The sequence below is a fragment of the Lolium rigidum genome, chromosome 5, assembly GCF_022539505.1.
Source record: "Lolium rigidum isolate FL_2022 chromosome 5, APGP_CSIRO_Lrig_0.1, whole genome shotgun sequence".
In the NCBI taxonomy this organism is placed as follows: Eukaryota; Viridiplantae; Streptophyta; class Magnoliopsida; order Poales; family Poaceae; genus Lolium; species Lolium rigidum.
This window is the reverse complement of record NC_061512.1, coordinates 45,787,254-45,809,741: the sequence shown is the minus strand read 5'-3', so window position 1 is coordinate 45,809,741 and position 22,488 is coordinate 45,787,254.

Sequence of the window (22,488 nt, the reverse complement as noted above, 5' to 3'; positions counted from 1 at the left end):
TGGACTTCTTATGAGGTTAAAATTGTTAAGCTTCATGCACTAGCCACTTGAACCAAAAGTCCGAACTAATGGAAAGGGCTAGGCAATCCACATATACACTTCACAACACCCCCACTCGCGTGTGACGGGAGAAGAGAAAGTCAACACGTGAAAGAAGAAGAGCACACCGAAACAGGGCATCAGCGGTGGCTAAAGAGGGGGACAACAAAAAAATTTAGGCTTAATTGCGAAAACTAGGACAACAACAATTTTTAGGCTTAATTGCGAAAACCAGGATTTGAACTCGAGACCTGGGGCTCTGATACCATGTTAAGCTTCATGCACTAGCCACTTGAACCAAAAGTCCGAACTAATGGAAAGGGCTAGGCAATCCACATATACACTTCACAACAAAAATCCCCCATCAATATCCACATATTATAATCATCACGGTTAAGTGAGAGCATCCAGTTGGTAAATAGAGTTCGTCCCTCAGTATTTGTAGGCCCATAAATATTAGTGACAACCCATATCTCTCTGTTGATATTGCAAGTCAATTCCACAGTAATTTCAAATTGATGCTGATGGAGAATCTTTCCATTAAACTGAGAACCAACCCAAATAATTATGAGTCCTCCAGAGTTTCCAATAGATGGCACATATGCAAACTGGTTAAACTTCCGTGGACAGAATTTCTTATATAAGCCTGATCAAATTCCTCCTTTTTTGTTTCTTGTAATCAAATAACATTGCAGTTACTTTCCTCAATTTTTCTATATATATCATCCCATCTAGTTTGGGAGTTTATGCCCCTCACATTCCAATCTAATATACACCAGTAATTATTCATTTAGTAACCAGAGAGGAGAAACGGGATCGCCATGTGAATACAACAGAGAGGATCCGAGATGACAGTCCCAGATTATATATAGCTGTCTGTTATGCAATTTTGTACTGCTTAGAGCATTCTGTTTCATAGTAAAGGGAGTGTCTCTTGGAAAGCATGGATTCTGATCGTGTGGTGTGTTCAAGTTAACAAGTCGGTGCAAAGAACAGATATAATAGGAAAATGCAAATCTCAAAACTCTATTGATCGAAACACACTTGTAACTAGCAGAACTCATAGATGGTTCGGAATAAAAACACACGATCCTAACAATACGAATCCTAGGGATAAATAAGCAGTTGATAGGCCTGCTTACAACCTTAGTACTCACAGAATTACACACTATCATTGGAACTGTCGTAGAGCAGCACTGCTGGCCTCACGCGGCATCTGACACATACCAGTCCCAATAGTTTGCACAGTTTCAAGAGGAAGATGGGGTGGTGGTGGGGCATCAACATCATGTGCAACAGCGTCAAAACGAGGAGTTAAATCCTTCGCCAGTACCTCAACAGCAGATTCAGCCTCAATTTCTTCATCATCAGGCACAAGTATGTATCATGCTACCGTAGCACTTGCAACATCCTTGTAACCGCCTAGCTTCTTAGCGATTCTGACACTTCTACGTACTGGACCAATATCCATCGGCTCTTTATTCTTCCTCTTGTTCTTTGGCAGGTTCTCTATTGCATCAACTACAGGAATCACAGCTGTCTCTCCAAGGTCCACCACAGATTCCGATTTGTCAACTGTGCTAATCTGCAAGATAATCTTCTTGACCATGCGGCCATTTTCTTCCATCTCAATCAAGCTGCAGCTAGTGCCTATGATCTTGACACTTCTAATACCAGGTAAGATATTGATACGTCTCCGACGTATCGATAATTTCTTATGTTCTATGCCATATTATTGATGATACCTACATGTTTTATGCACACTTTATGTCATATTCGTGCATTTTCTGGAACTAACCTATTAACAAGATGCCGAAGTGCCGCTTCTTGTTTTCTGCTGTTTTTGGTTTCGAAATCCTAGTAACGAAATATTCTCGGAATTGGACGAAATTAAAGCCCGGGGGCCTATTTTCTCACGAAGCTTCCGGAAGTCCGAAGGAGAGACGAAGAGGGGCCACGGAGGGGCCACACCATAGGGCGGCGCGGCCCCCCCTTGGCCGCGCGGCCCTGTGGTGTGGGGCCCCCGTGCCGCCTCTTGACCTACCCTTCCGCCTACAAATAGCCTCCGTGACGAAACCCCCAGTACCGAGAGCCACGATACGGAAAACCTTACTGAGACGCCGTCGCCGCCGATCCCATCTCGGGGGATCCAGGAGATCGCCTCCGGCACCCTGCCGGAGAGGGGAATCATCTCCCGGAGGACTCGACACCGCCATGGTCGCCTCCGGTGTGATGTGTGAGTAGTCTACCCCTGGACTATGGGTCCATAGCAGTAGCTAGATGGTTGTCTTCTCCCCATTGTGCTATCATTGTCGGATCTTGTGAGCTGCCTAACATGATCAAGATCATCTATCCGTAATTCTATATGTTGTGTTTGTCGGGATCCGATGGATAGAGAATACTATGTCATGTTAATTATCAAGTTATTATACATGTGTTGTTTATGATCTTGCATGCTCTCCGTTTCTAGTAGAGGCTGCGGCCAAGTTTTTACTTTTAACTCCAAGAGGGAGTACTTATGCTCGATAGTGGGTTCATGCCCGCATTGACACCGGGACAGTGACGAAAAGTTCTAAGGTTGTGTTGTGCTTGTTGCCACTAGGGATAAAACATTGATGCTATGTTCGAGGATGTAGTTATTGATTACATTACGCACCATACTTAATGCAATTGTCCGTTGCTTTGCAACTTAATACTGGAGGGGGTTCGGACGATAACCCGAAGGTGGACTTTTTAGGCATAGATGCGGTTGGATGGCGGTCTATGTACTTTGTCGTAATGCCCAATTAAATCTCACTATACTTATCATGTCATGTATGTGCATTGTTATGCTCTCTCTATTTGTCAATTGCCCGACTGTAATTTGTTCACCCAACATGCTTTTATCTTATGGGAGAGACACCTCTAGTGAACTGTGGACCCCGGTCCATTCTTTTAATACTGAAATACAAATCTGTCGCAATACTTGTTTTTACTATTTTCTCTCGCAAACAATCATCTTCCACACAATACGGTTAATCCTTTGTTACGGCAAGCCGGTGAGATTGACAACCTCACTCGTTTCGTTGGGGCAAAGTACTTTGGTTGTGTTGTGCAGGTTCCACGTTGGCGCCGGAATCCCTGGTGTTGCGCCGCACTACATCCCGCCGCCATCAACCTTCAACGTGCTTCTTGGCTCCTCCTGGTTCGATAAACCTTGGTTTCTTTCTGAGGGAAAACTTGCTGCTGTGCGCATCATACCTTCCTCTTGGGGTTGCCCAACGAACGTGTGAAATACACGCCATCAGATATCATCAGCATTGGGAACAGCAGACGCAATAAACTGTTGCAGGGTATTAATAGGGTCAACAGGCTGAACTACTACATCTTGCACCGAGTTGTCATTGACATGAATCACAGTAGGTTGGTTCAGGTCAGGTAGATCATCAACAATTATCGGATGCTCATCAGTACCTGGGGCTAGCATGTTACCTCCTTGCTGTGCTCCCTCGGCGTCAGCTCCCTGGGCATTCTGTGCATGCTGTGCTCTGATACGTCTCCGACGTATCGATAATTTCTTATGTTCCATGCCACATTATTGATGATATCTACATGTTTTATACACATTATATGTCGTATTAATGCATTTTCCGGCACTAACCTATTAACGAGATGCCGAAGAGTCAGTTGTTGTTTTCTGCTGTTTTTGGTTTCAGAAATCCTACAAAGGAAATATTCTCGGAATTGGACGAAATCAACGCCCAGGGTCCTATTTTTGCACGAAGCTTCCAGAAGACCGAAGACGTAACGAAGTGGGGCGACGAGGCGGCGACACACCAGGGTGGCGCGGCCTGGGCCCTGGCCGCGCGGCCCTGTCGTGTGGGCCCCTCGCGTCGCCCCTTTACCTGCCCTTCCGCCTACAAATAGCCTTCGTCGCGAAACCCCCGATCCGAGAGCCACGATACGGAAAACCTTACCGTGACGCCGCCGCCGCCAATCCCATCTCGGGGGATTCTGGAGATCACCTCGGCACCCTGCCGGAGAGGGGAATCATCTCCCGGAGGACTCTTCACCGCCATGGTCGCCTCCGGAGTGATGAGTGAGTAGTTCACCCCTGGACTATGGGTCCATAGCAGTAGCTAGACGGTTGTCTTCTCCTCATGTGCTTCATTGTCGGATCTTGTGAGCTGTCTAACATGATCAAGATCATCTATCTGTAATTCTATATGTTGTGTTTGTCGGGATCCGATGGATAGAGAATACTATGTTATGTTGATTATCAATCTATTACCTATGTGTTGTTTATGATCTTGCATGCTCTCCGTTATTAGTAGAGGCTCGGCCAAGTTTTTGCTCTTAACTCCAAGAGGGAGTATTTATGCTCGATAGTGGGTTCATGCCTCCATTAAATGCGGGACGGTGACGAGAAAGTTCTAAGGTTGTGGATGTGTTGTTGCCACTAGGGATAACACATTGATGCTATGTCCGAGGATGTAGTTATTGATTACATTACACACCATACTTAATGCAATTGTCTGTTGTTTTGCAACTTAATACTGGAAGGGGTTCGGATGTAACCTGAAGGTGGACTTTTTAGGCATAGATGCATGCTGGATAGCGGTCTATGTACTTTGTCGTAATGCCCAATTAAATCTCACAATATTCATCATATCATGTATGTGCATTGTCATGCTCTCTTTATTTGTCAATTGCCCGACTGTAATTTGTTCACCCAACATGCTATTTATCTTATGGGAGAGACACCTCTAGTGAACTGTGGACCCCGGTCCATTCTTTTACATCGAATACAATCATCATCCACACTATACATCTAATCCTTTGTTACAGCAAGCCGGTGAGATTGACAACCTCACTGTTTCGTTGGGGCAAAGTACTTTGGTTGTGTTGTGCAGGTTCCACGTTGGCGCCGGAATCCCTGGTGTTGCGCCGCACTACATCCCGCCGCCATCAACCTTCGACGTGCTTCTTGGCTCCTACTCGGTTCGATAACCTTGGTTTCTTGCGAGGGAAAACTTACTGCTGTGCGCATCACACCTTCCTCTTGGGGTTCCCAACGGACGTGTCATCTACGCGCATCAAGACTCGTTTTCACGGCGCCGTTGCCGGGGAGATCAAGACATGCTCGCAAGGGGAGTCTCCACAATCCAATCTCTTTACTTTGTTTTTGTCTTGCTTTATTTTATTTACTTACTTGTTTGCTGCATTATATCAAAACACAAAAAAATTAGTTGCTAGCTTTACTTTATTTACTGTCTTGCACTCTATATCGAAAAACACAAAAAAAAAGTTACTTGCATTTGCTTTACTTATTTCAACATGTTTCCTTTTAATTTTACTGTAAAAGATATACCTGTGGGACAAGGGTCTATAATTGGAAGAGATAATATAGAAGAATTTTTCACCCACGTTAGTATGCATGAAGATCTTAAAGATATACCCCTTGCAAAAGATGTCCCTACTTATGAAGATGCCTCTGTTTGTTTGGTACGCATGATGGAAGCTAGATTTATTAGTCTCAACCCCATGATACAACACATGTTTCTTACACTTTCTGATATGGAGCGGGGAGAGAAGAGAGATTTTGTTCTAAAAGTCTTAGTGCGGGAATTTGCAGATATAGCTAAAGAAGCTAGAAAAGTTTTTAGTAAGCATGAAAGGCTTGGAATGATCACCGATTTTAAAAGAACACTTGAAAAAATGCATATGGATAGAATAAAATACACTAATAATGTTAATGATGGTGGGGAGATTAAAGCACCAATACCATGTAAGCTCCTAGCAATGCATGAAACTTTAGATAATAATTATGCTTGGCTTGTTCCTGAAAATTTGTTTGATGAGAGCAGCAAGCCCAAGACTAATGAAAAGGGAGCCGCTGAAACTTATGTATCCAGCATACTATGCATGGTTGAGAAAACTCCCAACACCCAAGGTAATGTCGATGCTTCATCTCTTGATAATACTTGATATACACTTTCCGCGCCTAGCTGAAAGGCGTTAAGAAAAGCGCTTATGGGAGACAACCCATGTTTTTACTACAGTATTTTTGTTTTATATTTGAGTCTTGGAAGTTGTTTACTACTATAGCAACCTCTCCTTATCTTAGTTTTGTGCATTGTTGCGCCAAGTAAAGTCGTTGATAGTAAGGTTCATACTAGATTTGGATTACTGCGCGAGTAATGCATTTCTTTGCTGTCACGAATTTCGACCTGCCTCTCTGTAGGTAGCTCAGAAAAATATGCCAATTTACGTGCGTGATCCTCAGATATGTACGCAACTTTCATTCAATTTGGGCATTTTCATTTGAGCAAGTCTGGTGCCTCAATAAAATCCATCTTTACGGACTGTTCTGTTTTGACAGATTCTGCCTTTTATTTCGCATTGCCTCTTTTGCTATGATGGATGAATTTCTTTGTTCCACTAATGTCCAGTAGCTTTATGCAATGTCCAGAAGTGTTAAGAATGATTGTGTCACCTCTGAACATGTTAATTTTTATTGTGCACTAACCCTCTAATGAGTTGTTTCGAGTTTGGTGTGGAGGAAGTTTTCAAGGATCAAGAGAGGAGGATGATACAATATGATCAAGGAGAGTGAAAGCTCTAAGCTTGGGGATGCCCCGGTGATGCGTGTAGTTGACACGTCCGTTGGGAACCCCAAGAGGAAGGTGTGATGCGCATAGCAGCAAGTTTCCCTCAGTAAGAAACCAAGGTTTAATCGAACCAGTAGGAGTCAAGAAGCACGTTGAAGGTTGATGGCGGCGGGATGTAGTGCGGCGCAACACCAGGGATTCCGGCGCCAACGTGGAACCTGCACAACACAACCAAAGTACTTTGCCCCAACGAAACAGTGAGGTTGTCAATCTCACCGGCTTGCTGTAACAAAGGATTAGATGTGTAGTGTTGATGATGATTGTTTGCAGAAAATAGTAGAAAAAGTATTGCAGTAGATTGTATTTCAGATGTAAAGGAATGGACCGGGGTCCACAGTTCACTAGAGGTGTCTCTTCCATAAGATAGCATGTTGGGTGAATAAATTACAGTCGGGCAATTGACAAATAGAGAGGGCATAACAATGCACATACATGATATGATGAATATTGTGAGATTTAATTGGGCATTACGACAAAGTACATAGACCGCTATCCAGCATGCATCTATGCCTAAAAAGTCCACCTTCAGGTTATCATCCGAACCCCTTCCGGTATTAAGTTGCAAAACAACGGACAATTGCATTAAGTATGGTGCGTAATGTAATAAATAACTACATCCTCGGACATAGCATCAATGTTTTATCCCTAGTGGCAACAGCACATCCACAACCTTAGAACTTTCTCGTCACTGTCCCAGATTTAATGGAGGCATGAACCCACTATCGAGCATAAATACTCCCTCTTGGAGTTAAGAGCAAAAACTTGGCCGAGCCTCTACTAATAACGGAGAGCATGCAAGATCATAAACAACACATAGGTAATAGATTGATAATCAACATAACATAGTATTCTATATCCATCGGATCCCGACAAACACAACATATAGAATTACGGATAGATGATCTTGATCATGTTAGGCAGCTCACAAGATCCGACAATGAAGCACATGAGGAGAAGACAACCATCTAGCTACTGCTATGGACCCATAGTCCGGGGGTGAACTACTCACTCATCACTCCGGAGGCGACCATGGCGGTGAAGAGTCCTCCGGGAGATGAATCCCCTCTCCGGCAGGGTGCCGGAGGTGATCTCCAGAATCCCCCGAGATGGGATTGGCGGCGGCGGCGTCTCGGTAAGGTTTTCCGTATCGTGGCTCTCGATCCTGAGGGTTTCGCGACGAAGGCTTTAAGTAGGCGGAAGGGCAACGCGGGGGGCCACACGAGGGCCCCACACGCCAGGCCGGCGCGGCCAAGGCCTGGGCCGCGCCGCCCTGTTGTGTCGGCGCCTCGTGGCCCCACTTCCTTTCCCCTCGGTCTTCCGGAAGCTTCGTGCAAAAATAGGACCACAGGCGGCGATTTCGTCCAATTCCGAGAATATTTCCTTTGTAGGATTTCCGAAACCAAAAACGAGTAGAAAACAACAAGCGGCTCTTCGGCATCTCGTTAATAGGTTAGTGCCGGAAAATTCATAAATACGACATATAATGTGTATAAAACATGTAGGTATCATCAATAATGTGGCATGGAACATAAGAAATTATCGATACGTCGGAGACGTATCAGCATCCCCAAGCTTAGTTCCTGCTCGTCCCGAGCAGGTAAATGATAACAAAGATAATTTCTGGAGTGTCATGCCATCATAACCTTGATCATACTATTGTAAACATATGTAATGAATGCAGCGATCAAAACAATGGTAATGACATGAGTAAACAACTGAATCATAAAGCAAAGACTTTTCATGAATAGTACTTAAAGACAAGCATCAATAAGTCTTGCATAAGAGTTAACTCATAAAGCAATAAATCAAAGTAAAGGTATTGAAGCAACACAAAGGAAGATTAAGTTTCAGCGGTTGCTTTCAACTTATAACATGTATATCTCATGGATAATTGTCAACATAGAGTAATATAACAAGTGCAATATGCAAGTATGTAGGAATCAATGCACAGTTCACACAAGTGTTTGCTTCTTGAGGTGGAGAGAAATAGGTGAACTGACTCAACATTAAAAGTAAAAGAAAGGTCCTTCGCAGAGGAAAGCATCGATTGCTATATTTGTGCTAGAGCTTTTATTTTGAAAACAAGAAACAATTTTGTCAACGGTAGTAATAAAGCATATGTATCATGTAAATTATATCTTACAAGTTGCAAGCCTCATGCATAGTATACTAATAGTGCCCGCACCTTGTCCTAATTAGCTTGGACTACCGGGATCATCGTAATACATATGTTTTAACCAAGTGTCACAAAGGGGTACCTCCATGCCGCCTGTACAAAGGTCTAAGGAGAAAGCTCGCATTTTGGATTTCTCGCTTTTGATTATTCTCAACTTAGACATCCATACCGGGACAACATGGACAACAGATAATGGACTCCTCTTTAATGCATAAGCATGTAGCAACAATTAGTGTTGTCATATGAGATTGAGGATATATGTCCAAAACTGAAACTTCCACCATGATTCATGGCTTTAGTTAGCGGCCCAATGTTCTTCTCTAACAATATGCATGCTCTAACCATTAAAGTGGTAGATCTCCCTTACTTCAGACAAGACGGACATGCATATCAACTCACATGATATTCAACAAAGAGTAGTTGATGGCGTCCCCAGAAACATGGTTATCGCACAACAAGCAACTTAATAAGAGATAAAGTGCATAAGTACATATTCAATGCCACAATAGTTTTTAAGCTATTTGTCCCATGAGCTATATATTGCAAAGGTGAAGAATGGAAATTTTAAAGGTAGCACTCAAGAAATTTACTTTGGAATGGCGGAGAAATACCATGTAGTAGGTAGGTATGGTGGACACAAATGGCATAGTGGTTGGCTCAAGGATTTTGGATGCATGAGAAGTATTCCCTCTCGATACAAGGTTTAGGCTAGCAAGGTTATTTGAAACAAACACAAGGATGAACCGGTGCAGCAAAACTCACATAAAAGACATATTGTAAACATTATAAGACTCTACACCGTCTTCCTTGTTGTTCAATACTCAATACTAGAAATTATCTAGACTTTAGAGAGACCAAATATGCAAACCAAATTTAGCAAGCTCTAGGTGTTTCTTCATTAATAGGTGCAAAGTATATGATGCAAGAGCTTAAACATGAGCACAACAATTGCCAAGTATCAAATTATTCAAGACATTTTAGAATTACTACATGTAGCATTTCCCGATTCCAACCATATAACAATTTAACGAAGAAGATTCAACCTTCGCCATGAATACTATGAGTAAAGCCTAAGGACATATTTGTCCATATGCAACAGCGGAGCGTGTCTCTCTCCCACATAATGAATGCTAGGATCCATTTTATTCAAACAAAACAAAAACAAAAACAAACCGACGCTCCAAGCAAAGTACATAAGATGTGACGGAATAAAAATATAGTTTCAGGGGAGGAACCTGATAATGTTGTCGATGAAGAAGGGGATGCCTTGGGCATCCCCAAGCTTAGACGCTTGAGTCTTCTTAGAATATGCAGGGGTGAACCACCGGGGCATCCCCAAGCTTAGAGAGCTTTACTCTCCTTGATCATATTGCATCATTTCCCTCTCTTGATCCTTGAAAACTTCCTCCACACCAAACTCGAAACAACTCATTAGAGGGTTAGTGCACAATAAAAATTAACATGTTCAGAGGTGACATAATCATTCTTAACACTTCGGACATTGCATAAAGCTACTTGGACATTAATGGAACAAAGAAATTCATCCATCATAGCAAAAGAGGCAATGCGAAATAAAAGGCAGAATCTGTCAAAACAGAACAGTCCGTAAAGATGGATTTTATTGAGGCACCAGACTTGCTCAAATGAAAATGCCCAAATTGAATGAAAGTTGCGTACATATCTGAGGACGCACGTAAATTGGCATATTTTTCTGAGCTACCTACAGAAGGGCAGGTCGAAATTCGTGACAGCAAAGAAATCTGTTACTGCCCAGTAATCCAAATCTAGTATGAACCTTACTATCAAAGACTTTACTTGGCACAACAAAGCACAAAACTAAGATAAGGAGAGGTTGCTACAGTAGTAAACAACTTCCAAGACTCAAATATAAAATAAAAGTACTGTAGTAAAAACATGGGTTGTCTCCCATAACTGCTTTTCTTTAACGCCTTTCAGCTAGGCGCAGAAAGTGTATATCAAGTATTATCAAGAGATGATGCATCTTCAGCGGGGTTTGGAGTTTTCTCAACTATGCATTGTATCTTATCTATGTAAGTTTCAGAGGCTCCCTTTTCATTACCCTTAGGCTTGCTACTCTCATCAAACAAATCTTCAGGAACAATCCAATCAAAATTCTTTTCTAGTGCCTCGCACATTCCCAAGAGCTTGCAAGGTATCGATGTTTTAATATCCCCCTCATAATTAACTTTATTAGTGTACTTTTGTCTATCTTTTTCCATCTTTTCAAGGGTGCTAGCAAAGTTTGTATAAGAGCCAATCATATTATATTTAGTAAAGACCTTTCTAGCTTCTCTTGCTACATCACCAAATTCTTTAAGAAGGGTTTCTAGGACAAAATCTTTCTTTTCTCCTTCTTCCATATCACTTAGTGTAAGGAACATATGCTGCATTACGGGGTTGAGGTTAATAAATCTAGCTTCTAACATGTGTACTAAAGAAGCAGCAGCAATTTCATAAGTAGGAGCAAGTTCTACCAGGTGTCTATCTTCAAAATCTTCAACCGTACTAATATGAGTGAAAAAATCTTCTATATTATCTTTCACGAGGATAGACCCTCGCCCTACCGGTACATCTTTAAGAATAAACTTAGGAGGAAACATGATGAAGCAAGTAAAGTAAATGCAAGTAACTATTTTTTTGTGTTTTTGATATAGGGTGCAAGACAGTAAATAAAGTAAAACTAGCAACTAATTTTTTTGTGTTTTGATATAATGCAGCAAACAAAGTAGTAAATAAAATAAAGCAAGACAAAAACAAAGTAAAGAGATTGGATTGTGGAGACTCCCCTTGCGGCGTGTCTTGATCTCCCGGCAACGGCGCAAAAAATTTGCTTGATGCGTGTAGTTGACACGTCCGTTGGGAACCCCAAGAGGAAGGTGTGATGCGCACATCGGCAAGTTTCCCTCGATAAGAAACCAAGGTTTAATCGAACCGGTAGGAGTCAAGAAGCACGTTGAAGGTTGATGGCGGCGGGATGTAGTGCGGCGCAACACCGGGGATTCGGCGCCAACGTGGAACCTGCACAACACAACCAAAGTACTTTTCCCCAACGAAACAGTGAGGTTGTCAATCTCACCGGCTTGCTGTAACAAAGGCTTAGATGTATAGTGTGGATGATGATTGTTTGCAGAAAAAAGTAGAACAAGTATTGCAGTAGATTGTATTTCAGATGTAAAGGAATGGACCGGGGTCCACAGTTCACTAGAGGTGTCTCTCCCATAAGATAACATGTTGGGTGAACAAATTACAGTCGGGCAATTGACAAATAGAGAGGGCATAACAATGCACATACATGATATGATGAATATTGTGAGATTTAATTGGGCATTACGACAAAGTACATAGACCGCTATCCGGCATGCATCTATGCCTAAAAAGTCCACCTTCGGGTTATCATCGAACCCCTTCCAGTATTAAGTTGCAAAACAACGGACAATTGCATTAAGTATGGTTCGTAATGTAATCAATAACTACATCCTCGGACATAGCATCAATGTTTTATCCCTAGTGGCAACGGCACATCCACAACATTAGAACTTTACGTCACTTGTCCCAGATTTAATGGAGGCATGAACCCACTATCGAGCATAAATACTCCCTCTTGGAGTTAAGAGCAAAAACTTGGCCAGAGCCTCTACTAATAACGGAGAGCATGCAAGATCATAAACAACACATAGGTAATAGATTGATAATCAACATAACATAGTATTCTCTATCCATCGGATCCCGACAAACACAACATATAGAATTACGGATAGATGATCTTGATCATGTTAGGCAGCTCACAAGATCCGACAATGAAGCACATGAGGAGAAGACAACCATCTAGCTACTGCTATGGACCCATAGTCCGGGGGTGAACTACTCACTCATCACTCCGGAGGCGACCATGGCGGTGAAGAGTCCTCCGGGAGATGAATCCCCTCTCCGGCGGGGTGCCGGAGGTGATCTCGAGAATCCCCCAAGATGGGATTGGCGGCGGCGGCGTCTCAGTAAGGTTTTCCGTATCGTGGCTCTCGGTACTGGGGGTTTCGCGACGAAGGCTTTAAGTAGGCGGAAGGGCAACGCGGGGGGCCACACGAGGGCCCCACACGCCAGGCCGGCGCGGCCAAGGCCTGGGCCGCGCCGCCCTGTTGTGTCGGCGCCTCGTGGCCCCACTTCCTTTCCCCTTCGGTCTTCTGGAAGCTTCGTGCAAAAATAGGACCCTGGGCGTTGATTTCGTCCAATTCCGAGAATATTTCCTTTGTAGGATTTCTGAAACCAAAAACAGTAGAAAACAGCAAGCGGCTCTTCGGCATCTCGTTAATAGGTTAGTGCCGGAAAATGCATAAATACGACATATAATGTGTATAAAACATGTAGGTATCATCAATAATGTGGCATGGAACATAAGAAATTATCGATACGTCGGAGACGTATCACCCGGTGGTTCACCCCTGCATATTTTAAGAAGACTCAAGCGTCTAAGCTTGGGGATGCCCAAGGCATCCCCTTCTTCATCGACAACATTATCAGGTTCCTCCCCTGAAACTATATTTTTATTCCGTCACATCTTATGTACTTTGCTTGGAGCGTCGGTTTGTTTTTGTTTTTGTTTTGTTTGAATAAAATGGATCCTAGCATTCATTGTGTGGGAGAGAGACACGCTCCGTTGTTGCATATGGACAAATATGTCCTTAGGCTTTACTCATAGTATTCATGGCGAAGGTTGAATCTTCTTCGTTAAATTGTTATATGGTTGGAATCGGGAAATGCTACATGTAGTAATTCTAATATGTCTTGAATAATTAGATACTTGGCAATTGTTGTGCTCATGTTTAAGCTCTTGCATCATATACTTTGCACCCATTAATGAAGAAACACCTAGAGCTTGCTAAATTTGGTTTGCATATTTGGTCTCTCTAAAGTCTAGATAATTTCTAGTATTGAGTTTGAACAACAAGGAAGACGGTGTAGAGTCTTATAATATTTACCATATGTCTTTTATGTGAGTTTTGCTGCACCGGTTTATCCTTGTGTTTGTTTCAAATAACCTTGCTAGCCTAAACCTTGTATCGAGAGGGAATACTTCTCATGCATCCAAAATCCTTGAGCCAACCACTATGCCATTTGTGTCCACCATACCTACCTACTACATGGTATTTCTCCGCCATTCCAAAGTAAATTGCTTGAGTGCTACCTTTAAAATTTCCATTCTTCACCTTTGCAATATATAGCTCATGGGACAAATAGCTTAAAAACTATTGTGGTATTGAATATGTACTTATGCACTTTATCTCTTATTAAGTTGCTTGTTGTGCGATAACCATGTTTCAGGGACGCCATCAACTACTCTTTGTTGAATATCATGTGAGTTGATATGCATGTCCGTCTTGTCTGAAGTAAGGGAGATCTACCACTTTAATGGTTAGAGCATGCATATTGTTAGAGAAGAACATTGAGCCGCTAACTAAAGCCATGAATCATGGTGGAAGTTTCAGTTTTGGACATATATCCTCAATCTCATATGAGAACACTAATTGTTGCTACATGCTTATGCATTAAAGAGGAGTCCATTATCTGTTGTCCATGTTGTCCCGGTATGGATGTCTAAGTTGAGAATAATCAAAAGCGAGAAATCCAAAATGCGAGCTTTCTCCTTAGACCTTTGTACGAGCGGCATGGAGGTACCCCTTTGTGACACTTGGTTAAAACATGTGTATTGCGATGATCCCGGTAGTCCAAGCTAATTAGGACAAGGTGCGGGCACTATTAGTATACTATGCATGAGGCTTGCAACTTGTAAGATATAATTTACATGATACATATGCTTTATTACTACCGTTGACAAAATTGTTTCTTGTTTTCAAAATAAAAGCTCTAGCACAAATATAGCAATCGATGCTTTCCTCTGCGAAGGACCTTTCTTTTACTTTTAATGTTGAGTCGGTTCACCTATTTCTCTCCACCTCAAGAAGCAAACACTTGTGTGAACTGTGCATTGATTCCTACATACTTGCATATTGCACTTGTTATATTACTCTATGTTGACAATTATCCATGAGATATACATGTTATAAGTTGAAAGCAACCGCTGAAACTTAATCTTCCTTTGTGTTGCTTCAATACCTTTACTTTGATTTATTGCTTTATGAGTTAACTCTTATGCAAGACTTATTGATGCTTGTCTTTAAGTACTATTCATGAAAAGTCTTTGCTTTATGATTCGAGTTGTTTACTCATGTCATTACCATTGTTTTGATCGCTGCATTCATTACATATGTTTACAATAGTATGATCAAGGTTATGATGGCATGTCACTCCAGAAATTATCTACTGTTATCGTTTACCTGCTCGGGACGAGCAGGAACTAAGCTTGGGGATGCTGATACGTCTACGACGTATCGATAATTTCTTATGTTCCATGCCACATTATTGATGATATCTACATGTTTTATACACATTATATGTCGTATTTATGCATTTTCCGGCACTAACCTATTAACGAGATGCTTGAAGAGCCGATTCTTGTTTTCTGCTGTTTTTGGTTTCAGAAATCCTACAAAGGAAATATTCTCGGAATTGGACGAAATCAACCCCCGGGGTCCTATTTTTGCACGAAGCTTCCGGAAGACCGAAGACGTAACGAAGTGGGGGCGACGAGGCGGCGACACGCCGGGCGGCGCGGGCTGGGCCCCGGCCGCGCGGCCCGTCGTGTGGGCCCCTCGCGTCGCCCCTTTACCTGCCCTTCCGCCTACAAATAGCCTTCGCCGCGAAACCCCCGTGCCGAGAGCCACGATACGGAAAACCTTGCTGTGACGCCGCCGCCGCCAATCCCATCTCGGGGGATTACGGAGATCACCTCCGGCACCCTGCCGGAGAGGGGAATCATCTCCCCGAGGACTCTTCACCGCCATGGTCGCCTCCGGAGTGATGAGTGAGTAGTTCACCCCTGGACTATGGGTCCATAGCGGTAGCTAGATGGTTGTCTTCTCCTCATGTGCTTCATTGTCGGATCTTGTGAGCTGCCTAACATGATCAAGATCATCTATCTGTAATTCTATATGTTGTGTTTGTCGGGATCCGATGGATAGAGAATACTATGTTATGTTGATTATCAATCTATTACCAATGTGTTGTTTATGTTCTTGCATGCTCTCCGTTATTAGTAGAGGCTCTGGCCAAGTTTTTGCTCTTAACTCCAAGAGGGAGTATTTATGCTCGATAGTGGGTTCATGCCTCCATTAAATCTGGGACAGTGTGTTGCGGTCAGAAACCCACCGGCGGGCAGCGACTGGCAACACCGTAGAGCCGGGAACAACTCAGGGCTGCGGCTGGCCCCAGTCCCTCAGAGCGACGACCCGCAAAGCCTTCGGTCACACGTCCGATCTTTGTCGCAAGGGCGTGCCACCTGACCTATACCTGGTCAGGAAGGTGTTGGATGATGCCTCGCTTAGATTCCTGCATGGCATACACGTAAACGTTAAATACGAGCCTCGATCGGCTCTCAGGTTGTCATGTAAATCGGCTCAAAGAGCCGATCCACCCATGATTCGTACGAGGTGTACGAATATATGGTGGTCCTGCTTGATCAAGATAAAGCTAAAGCGATCTACGACGATTTAGGGTTTTCACCGCATAATCGGATCATCCTACTCACGATTGGGCCTCGCGCTCGCGTACGGTGACCGTAAGCCGATCCTAGACAGGGCCTAAAAACCAACACGAGGTTGATCCCGGAACATTCTGTCTAGGGCTAGCAAACTACACCCTACACGCCGCTGGATCCTCCAACCCTTTGTAAGGCCTAACTATTGCGGATATTAAACTAATCCTTGAAGAACAAGGAGCAACCGTAACGGATCGGATCTACTAAACAATGATCAAGCGGGGTGCCGCCCCTACACCTAAGATAGGTGTAAGGGCGGCTAGATGTATAAGGGTTGCACTACGACAGCATGTGATACGAAGAACAATGCTAACCCGAACACATCTAAGATAACTACGTTGCTCGCCATCAAAAAGGCTTCAGCACGAGCAACGCATGAACACCGTAATAAGCTTATGCTGCCTAGATCGCAAGATGCGATCTAGGCAGCATGGTGCTTACCGGAAGAAACCCTCGAGACGAAGGAGTTGGCGATGCGCCGAGATTGGTTTGTGTTGAACGTTGGTTGTTGTTTATTCCATAAACCCTAGATACATATTTATAGTCCAAGGGACTTTCTAATTCAGACGTGCACCTAACCGTGCACGGGTAAAACTCTAACTTCTAAATTAAGATGCGATCTACTATAATACAGATACATGGGCAATTTAGCCCAACTCCTTCGTGCCAGGCCGCTTCAAAGATCCTCCACGCGTACATCCTTCAAGCCCATCTCACTTACGGCCCATCTCCTGATTTGGCCAAAATCTGGTGATAACACATGCCCCCCTGGTTTTGGTAATGATAATTTCAAAACCACTCTGTTTTTTTTCTCCGAGGGGTCATGTCATGGCAGAGCAGAACCGTCGCAGTATTTTCATCATGACGACTTGCCTTCCCAACTTCTGCGCACGATTTGACAGTTTTTGGCACCACCTCCTCGAAAACTGTTCGAACATTAAACCCCCACTTCTTTTATTTAGCCGCACCGAACAGTTCTCCTCCTCATCCTCTCCGCATTAGCACTCCAAAAGCCCTTCTGCGCACCATGTCTTCTTCTTCCTCCGCCTCATCGGAACTTTCCCTCGAGTCCTCTTCCTCCCACGAGCCGACGCCAGAACGGGACCCACAAGAGGTCCATGCGGCCAACACCCGCCGCGCCATAGAGGCCGGGGAGGAGCCCGGCCATGACTTCTCCATCTGGTCCGAGGACGACAAGTCCTCGACGGACGGGGAGAGCGACCTCCGCTTCCTCGCCGACGGGGAATCGGAGGAGGAGAGCGATGACGATCGCTTCTCCTGGGATGACTTCACCTCCTCCGAGGAGGTGAAGGAGGAGGAGGAGGAGGAGGACGATGACGACAGCCCCTCCGACGAGCCGCCGGCCAAGCGCCACTGCCCCTGGCCGGGGAATCTCAGTGACTACGACAGCGACGACGACGACGACGAGGAGGATGAGGACAACGAAGGTCCTGCCGGCGGCCGCTACAGCAGCGACGACGAGCCCGCCGGGAGCAGCGCCGACAGCGGCGACGAGGGTGACGACGAGGGCAGCGATAGCCCGTAGATAGGATCCTTAGCATAGGATCAGTAGTAGTAGACGGGGCAATGTATCCCCTTAGTACTCCCTTTTGAGAGCAATCAGCTCTTCTATGTAAGAAATCTCGTTTATCAATGAAGAAATTCCCCAATTTGATTTTGCCGATTTCCTTTATGCCAATTTAGCCGATTTCCCTTCATACTGATCCCGCCGATCGTCACTTAGCCAATGCTCAATGAGCCGATGACAACGCATCAGTCTCTCATGATCCATTCTTCATCTCTTTGACGTCGGAGTGATCGTGAACTTGATCAATGCTTAAAAGCTGATGTTAACATATCAATCCTTCACGATCTATCTTTCACCTTTTCCGACCGATGACTTTGAGCTCTGGTGGACAACGAGGCAGACCAACGCCTTTAAGAGAGCCCCAGAACCGCTGCTGCAACGACTTGATGCTGAAGCCGATACCTCTGGACATTCAGATATTCAGTGATACTCTTTAAACCTGCCCAATCCCCTTGAAAAAGGCTATGATGGAGGGCCATCCGATGAAATCTCAATCGGCTTCTTAAGAACAGAATATCTATGCAGTCAGTTGCCCCCCGAGCCTCCATCAAGGCGAGAACAGCAGTGGGCTAACCAAACGTGTCACCATCGGTTTCCAAGTCATGATGCAGAGCCAGCCGATTTCAACAAAATCGGCTCCCTATAGCAAAGGGTCTTTCAGGACAAGCTGCCCCTCGAGCCTCAGTCAAGGCGAGAAAGGTAGTGAATCAGCCAAATGTGCCGCCATTGGCCTCACGTCATAATGCAGAGCCAGCCGATTTCAACAAAATCGGCTCCCCGAACGAGAGACCCTTCAGGGTGAGCTGCCCCCCGAGCTTCTTCAGTTCACTCCTCGCGCCTTGCAGGTCAGATCGGGTCCTTTCCTTTGGCGGATCTGATGCAACCCATCCTTAACCTGATCTGCATGTCCATGCTGCTCTTGGCATTGGTCAGGGTCATGATCCCTCAAACTTGCCCCAGCTGATACTGCGGACGGAATACTCGCAAAAGAATCCGGAGGTTTTTGAAGAGAGGATCTGAGCCACCAAACCACTCCATTGAGGAGTTCTTTCATTAGAGTCTCTCTTCGTGGCCCACTTCCTGCTCCATTAGAGTCTCTCTTCCATTAGAGTCATGCATCGGCTTTCTATCCTTAAGTCGATGTCTGCGCATCGGCTGTGCTTAAATTTTTTTTGAATTTTTACGGCCGATTTATGTATCGGCCCCCATACTTCAATACCCATCATCAAAGGATATCTTGGGCTGCTGGGCATTTGTAAGACGCTTCTACCGCATATCCTCGTGTTTTATCCACCTGGGTGCCCCCCGAGCCGATTCTTTCAAGGGATTTGATGGTATCGGCTCTTCAGGTACTCCCTGTTGGATCGAATGTTGAACCCAGGTAGAATGTATAGTGAGGATAATTTTGGCCGATTGCTGGAATCGGCCTCCACGTTGCTTGCTCAATGAAGGTTTTGTAACGTTCCTCCATAAATCCTTGGGGCCGATCTTCTGGATCGGCATCGCCACGTTTGTCCATAGACGCTGCGTTCGCTACACGGTCGGGCCCGTGGATAAGACCAACCTAGTCCCATCCTGTGTCACGTTGATGCGCTCGCAGTCGTCGAAATTGGGTGCCTCGTGTAATCCTGGAGCACCAAACTCCGTTGGAAGGACGAGCACCATGTTTGTGCCAGCCGATGTCTCATCATCGGCTTTCCTTTGCTTGGGGCGCCACTCTTTTCTTTGTGGCCGACCTTCTTTGTCCAGGGTTCGCTGAATTTTGGCGGCCAGATCAGGCCGCGCCTTCCTCAACGTGTGCAGGTACAACCTTTCAGCTTCTTCCAACCCACGTAGACGCTGAACCCTTCGTTTTTGGGAACGGCTGAGCCCATCAGGGCACCACCTTGGCCGATGATACTTGTCTTCTTCATCATCGTCCTCTAGCTCCTCGAGATCTTCCACCCGAGCGGACTCAGCATGCTTGTTCCGAGGCGGGAGAGGCCCTAGACGTTTGAACACGGACACGTTAGCTGCATCCTTCTTCTTTTGTTTGCATTACGGGCGGTTGCCGATTGTAGGCAATCGGCTCATTCCTGAATCCCAGCGAGTGTACGAAGAAGGGGCAGTCCCAGTGCCTATCCACGTCGTCTTGCTCCCTCGACTTTTCCTTGGCGTGGCGCTCATATCGCTCCTCGTCGTGATCACGCCGACGATGTCTCCTGTCGTCCCTAGCCAGACGATCTTTTTCATCATCGTCGTTGTATCGCCGGCGTTGGTCATACTGACTCACATACTTGTTGAGGAGGTGATCAGAGAGAGGTCGCTGATATCTTATGTTCTTCACTTCTCCCTCTGTGATGTAGCGCTTGCCGTCGTGGCGGAGCCGATCGCGTGGAGCGGCTTCCTCTGTGTATTTGCTATGAGAGCAGCTGCCCTCATCTCCGTCCTTACCAGAGTGGTGCCCAGGTCCCACCATGTTGATATTGCACGAGAAATCTGGCTGGCACCCTCCATGGTAAGTATACTCCACCATGTTAATGGCGGGGAAGGGGTGTGTGTCGACCTTCATGGCGTACTGGTTGAAAATTAGCCGCCCTTTTTCTATCGCCATTTGGATCTGCTGACGCCACACCCTGCAGTCGTTAGTGGTGTGGGTGAACGTGTTATGCCACTTGCAGTATGGCTTTCCGTTCAGCTCCTGCACCGTGGGATCTTGTGGCCTTCGGGTACCTTTAGCTGCTTCTCCGTGAGTAAGAGGTCGAAAATCTGCTCAGCTTTGGTCACGTCGAAGTCGAACCCTTTTGGAGGGCCTTGTGGCTTAACCCACTTGCAGGACACGGGGCACTGCCGCCCGAGTCCATTCAGCCACTTGCTACCTCTCGATCTCCCGCAGCACCTTCATCCTCGTCCGCCTCAACCAGGACCACCGCACGCTTGAATTTGTCCTGGTAAACATCCGGGTGGCGGCTGTTCATATGCTGACGGCTTACTGCACCATGTGTGCCAATGAAGGGTAGTACGCTTGGGAGGCCACGTCCTTGATCGATGATGAGAGACCCACCACCGCCAACTCGATCGCTTCTTTTTCACTTACGTGAACCGAATAGCATCGGTTCCTAATGGTCTCGAAGCGCTGGATGTATTCGACACCTGTTTCCCCGCGCTTCTGTCGTACTTGCGCTAGATCGGCAATACCAGCCTCGGAAGCCTCTGAGTGGTACTGTATGTGGAATTGCTCTTCCAACTGCTTCCAAGTCCGGATCGAGTTCGGTGGCAGCGATGTGTACCACCCGAAAGCCGATCCTGTGAGGGATTGTGCGAAGAACCTCACACGCAGCTCGTCTGATGCTGAGATCGTGCCCAGCTGTGCCAAATATCGGCTCACATGCTCGATGGAGCTGGAACCATCTGATCCACTAAACTTTGTAAAGTCAGGGAGCCGATATTTGGGTGGTAGCGGGATCAATTCGTACTCGTTGGGGTACGGCTTGGTATAGCCGAATGTCTTCCTTTTCGGCATCATGCCGAACCGATCTTTCAGAATTGTACAAATCTGATCCGCGGTGATGGCTGAAGGTGTCGAACCACGAAGATTCGCCGGGGTGGCATACTTAGCCAGCCATGCTTGCTTTTCCGATTCCGAGCCAAGCTGCAGGAGTTGAGCTGCGGGGGTTTGTCGGAGTGGCGTACTTAGCTAACCACGTTTGCTTCTCAAGATCTGCTCCCGACGTTCCTCCTCGCTGTTCCGAAGTCCCCTGCCGTCGCAGCTCTGGTTCGAGAGTGCCCGATTCTTGCGGTCCGGCACGTATGCGCACGTGTATCCGTGCGGGATCTCCTTGGGCGCCTCATGTAGGAATTGGTAGTCACTAGGGTCACCACCAATCTTGTAGACGACGTATGCCGATGAGTTCGGCACTTCTGGTGCTGCCAACGCGAACGGCAGCGGTGGACGGGACTAGAGTGGCATCTCTCCTTGGTAAGTCCCCAGAGCTGGTCCTGACGGAGAATACTGATGGCTCATGATTTCCTGGATCACGCGCGAGCGACACGCTCCAACGTGTTCACCGAGGCTCTCGAGTGGCGGTGCAGCGAATGAGCCACCATGAAGTTGATCTCTGACGCAGCGACACTGGTGCGTTCTTCGACGGGGCGGACAGGTCCACTCCATCGAGCGCGCCTTCGGTGAGAACCCCTTCCACCCGATGCCATGGGAGCGGGTTCTGTGGAAAGAGCCGATGAGGTCGGCTTCGAGGACTGCCTTGATCTCGTCATGCTTCTTCTTGAGCTCGTCAGTCAGATCCTCGTACTTGACCGGAGTGCTTTCCGCCATCTCGGATGTAGATGGCGATGCGGTGTATGTCGAAGATTGTCCCACCGGGCGTGC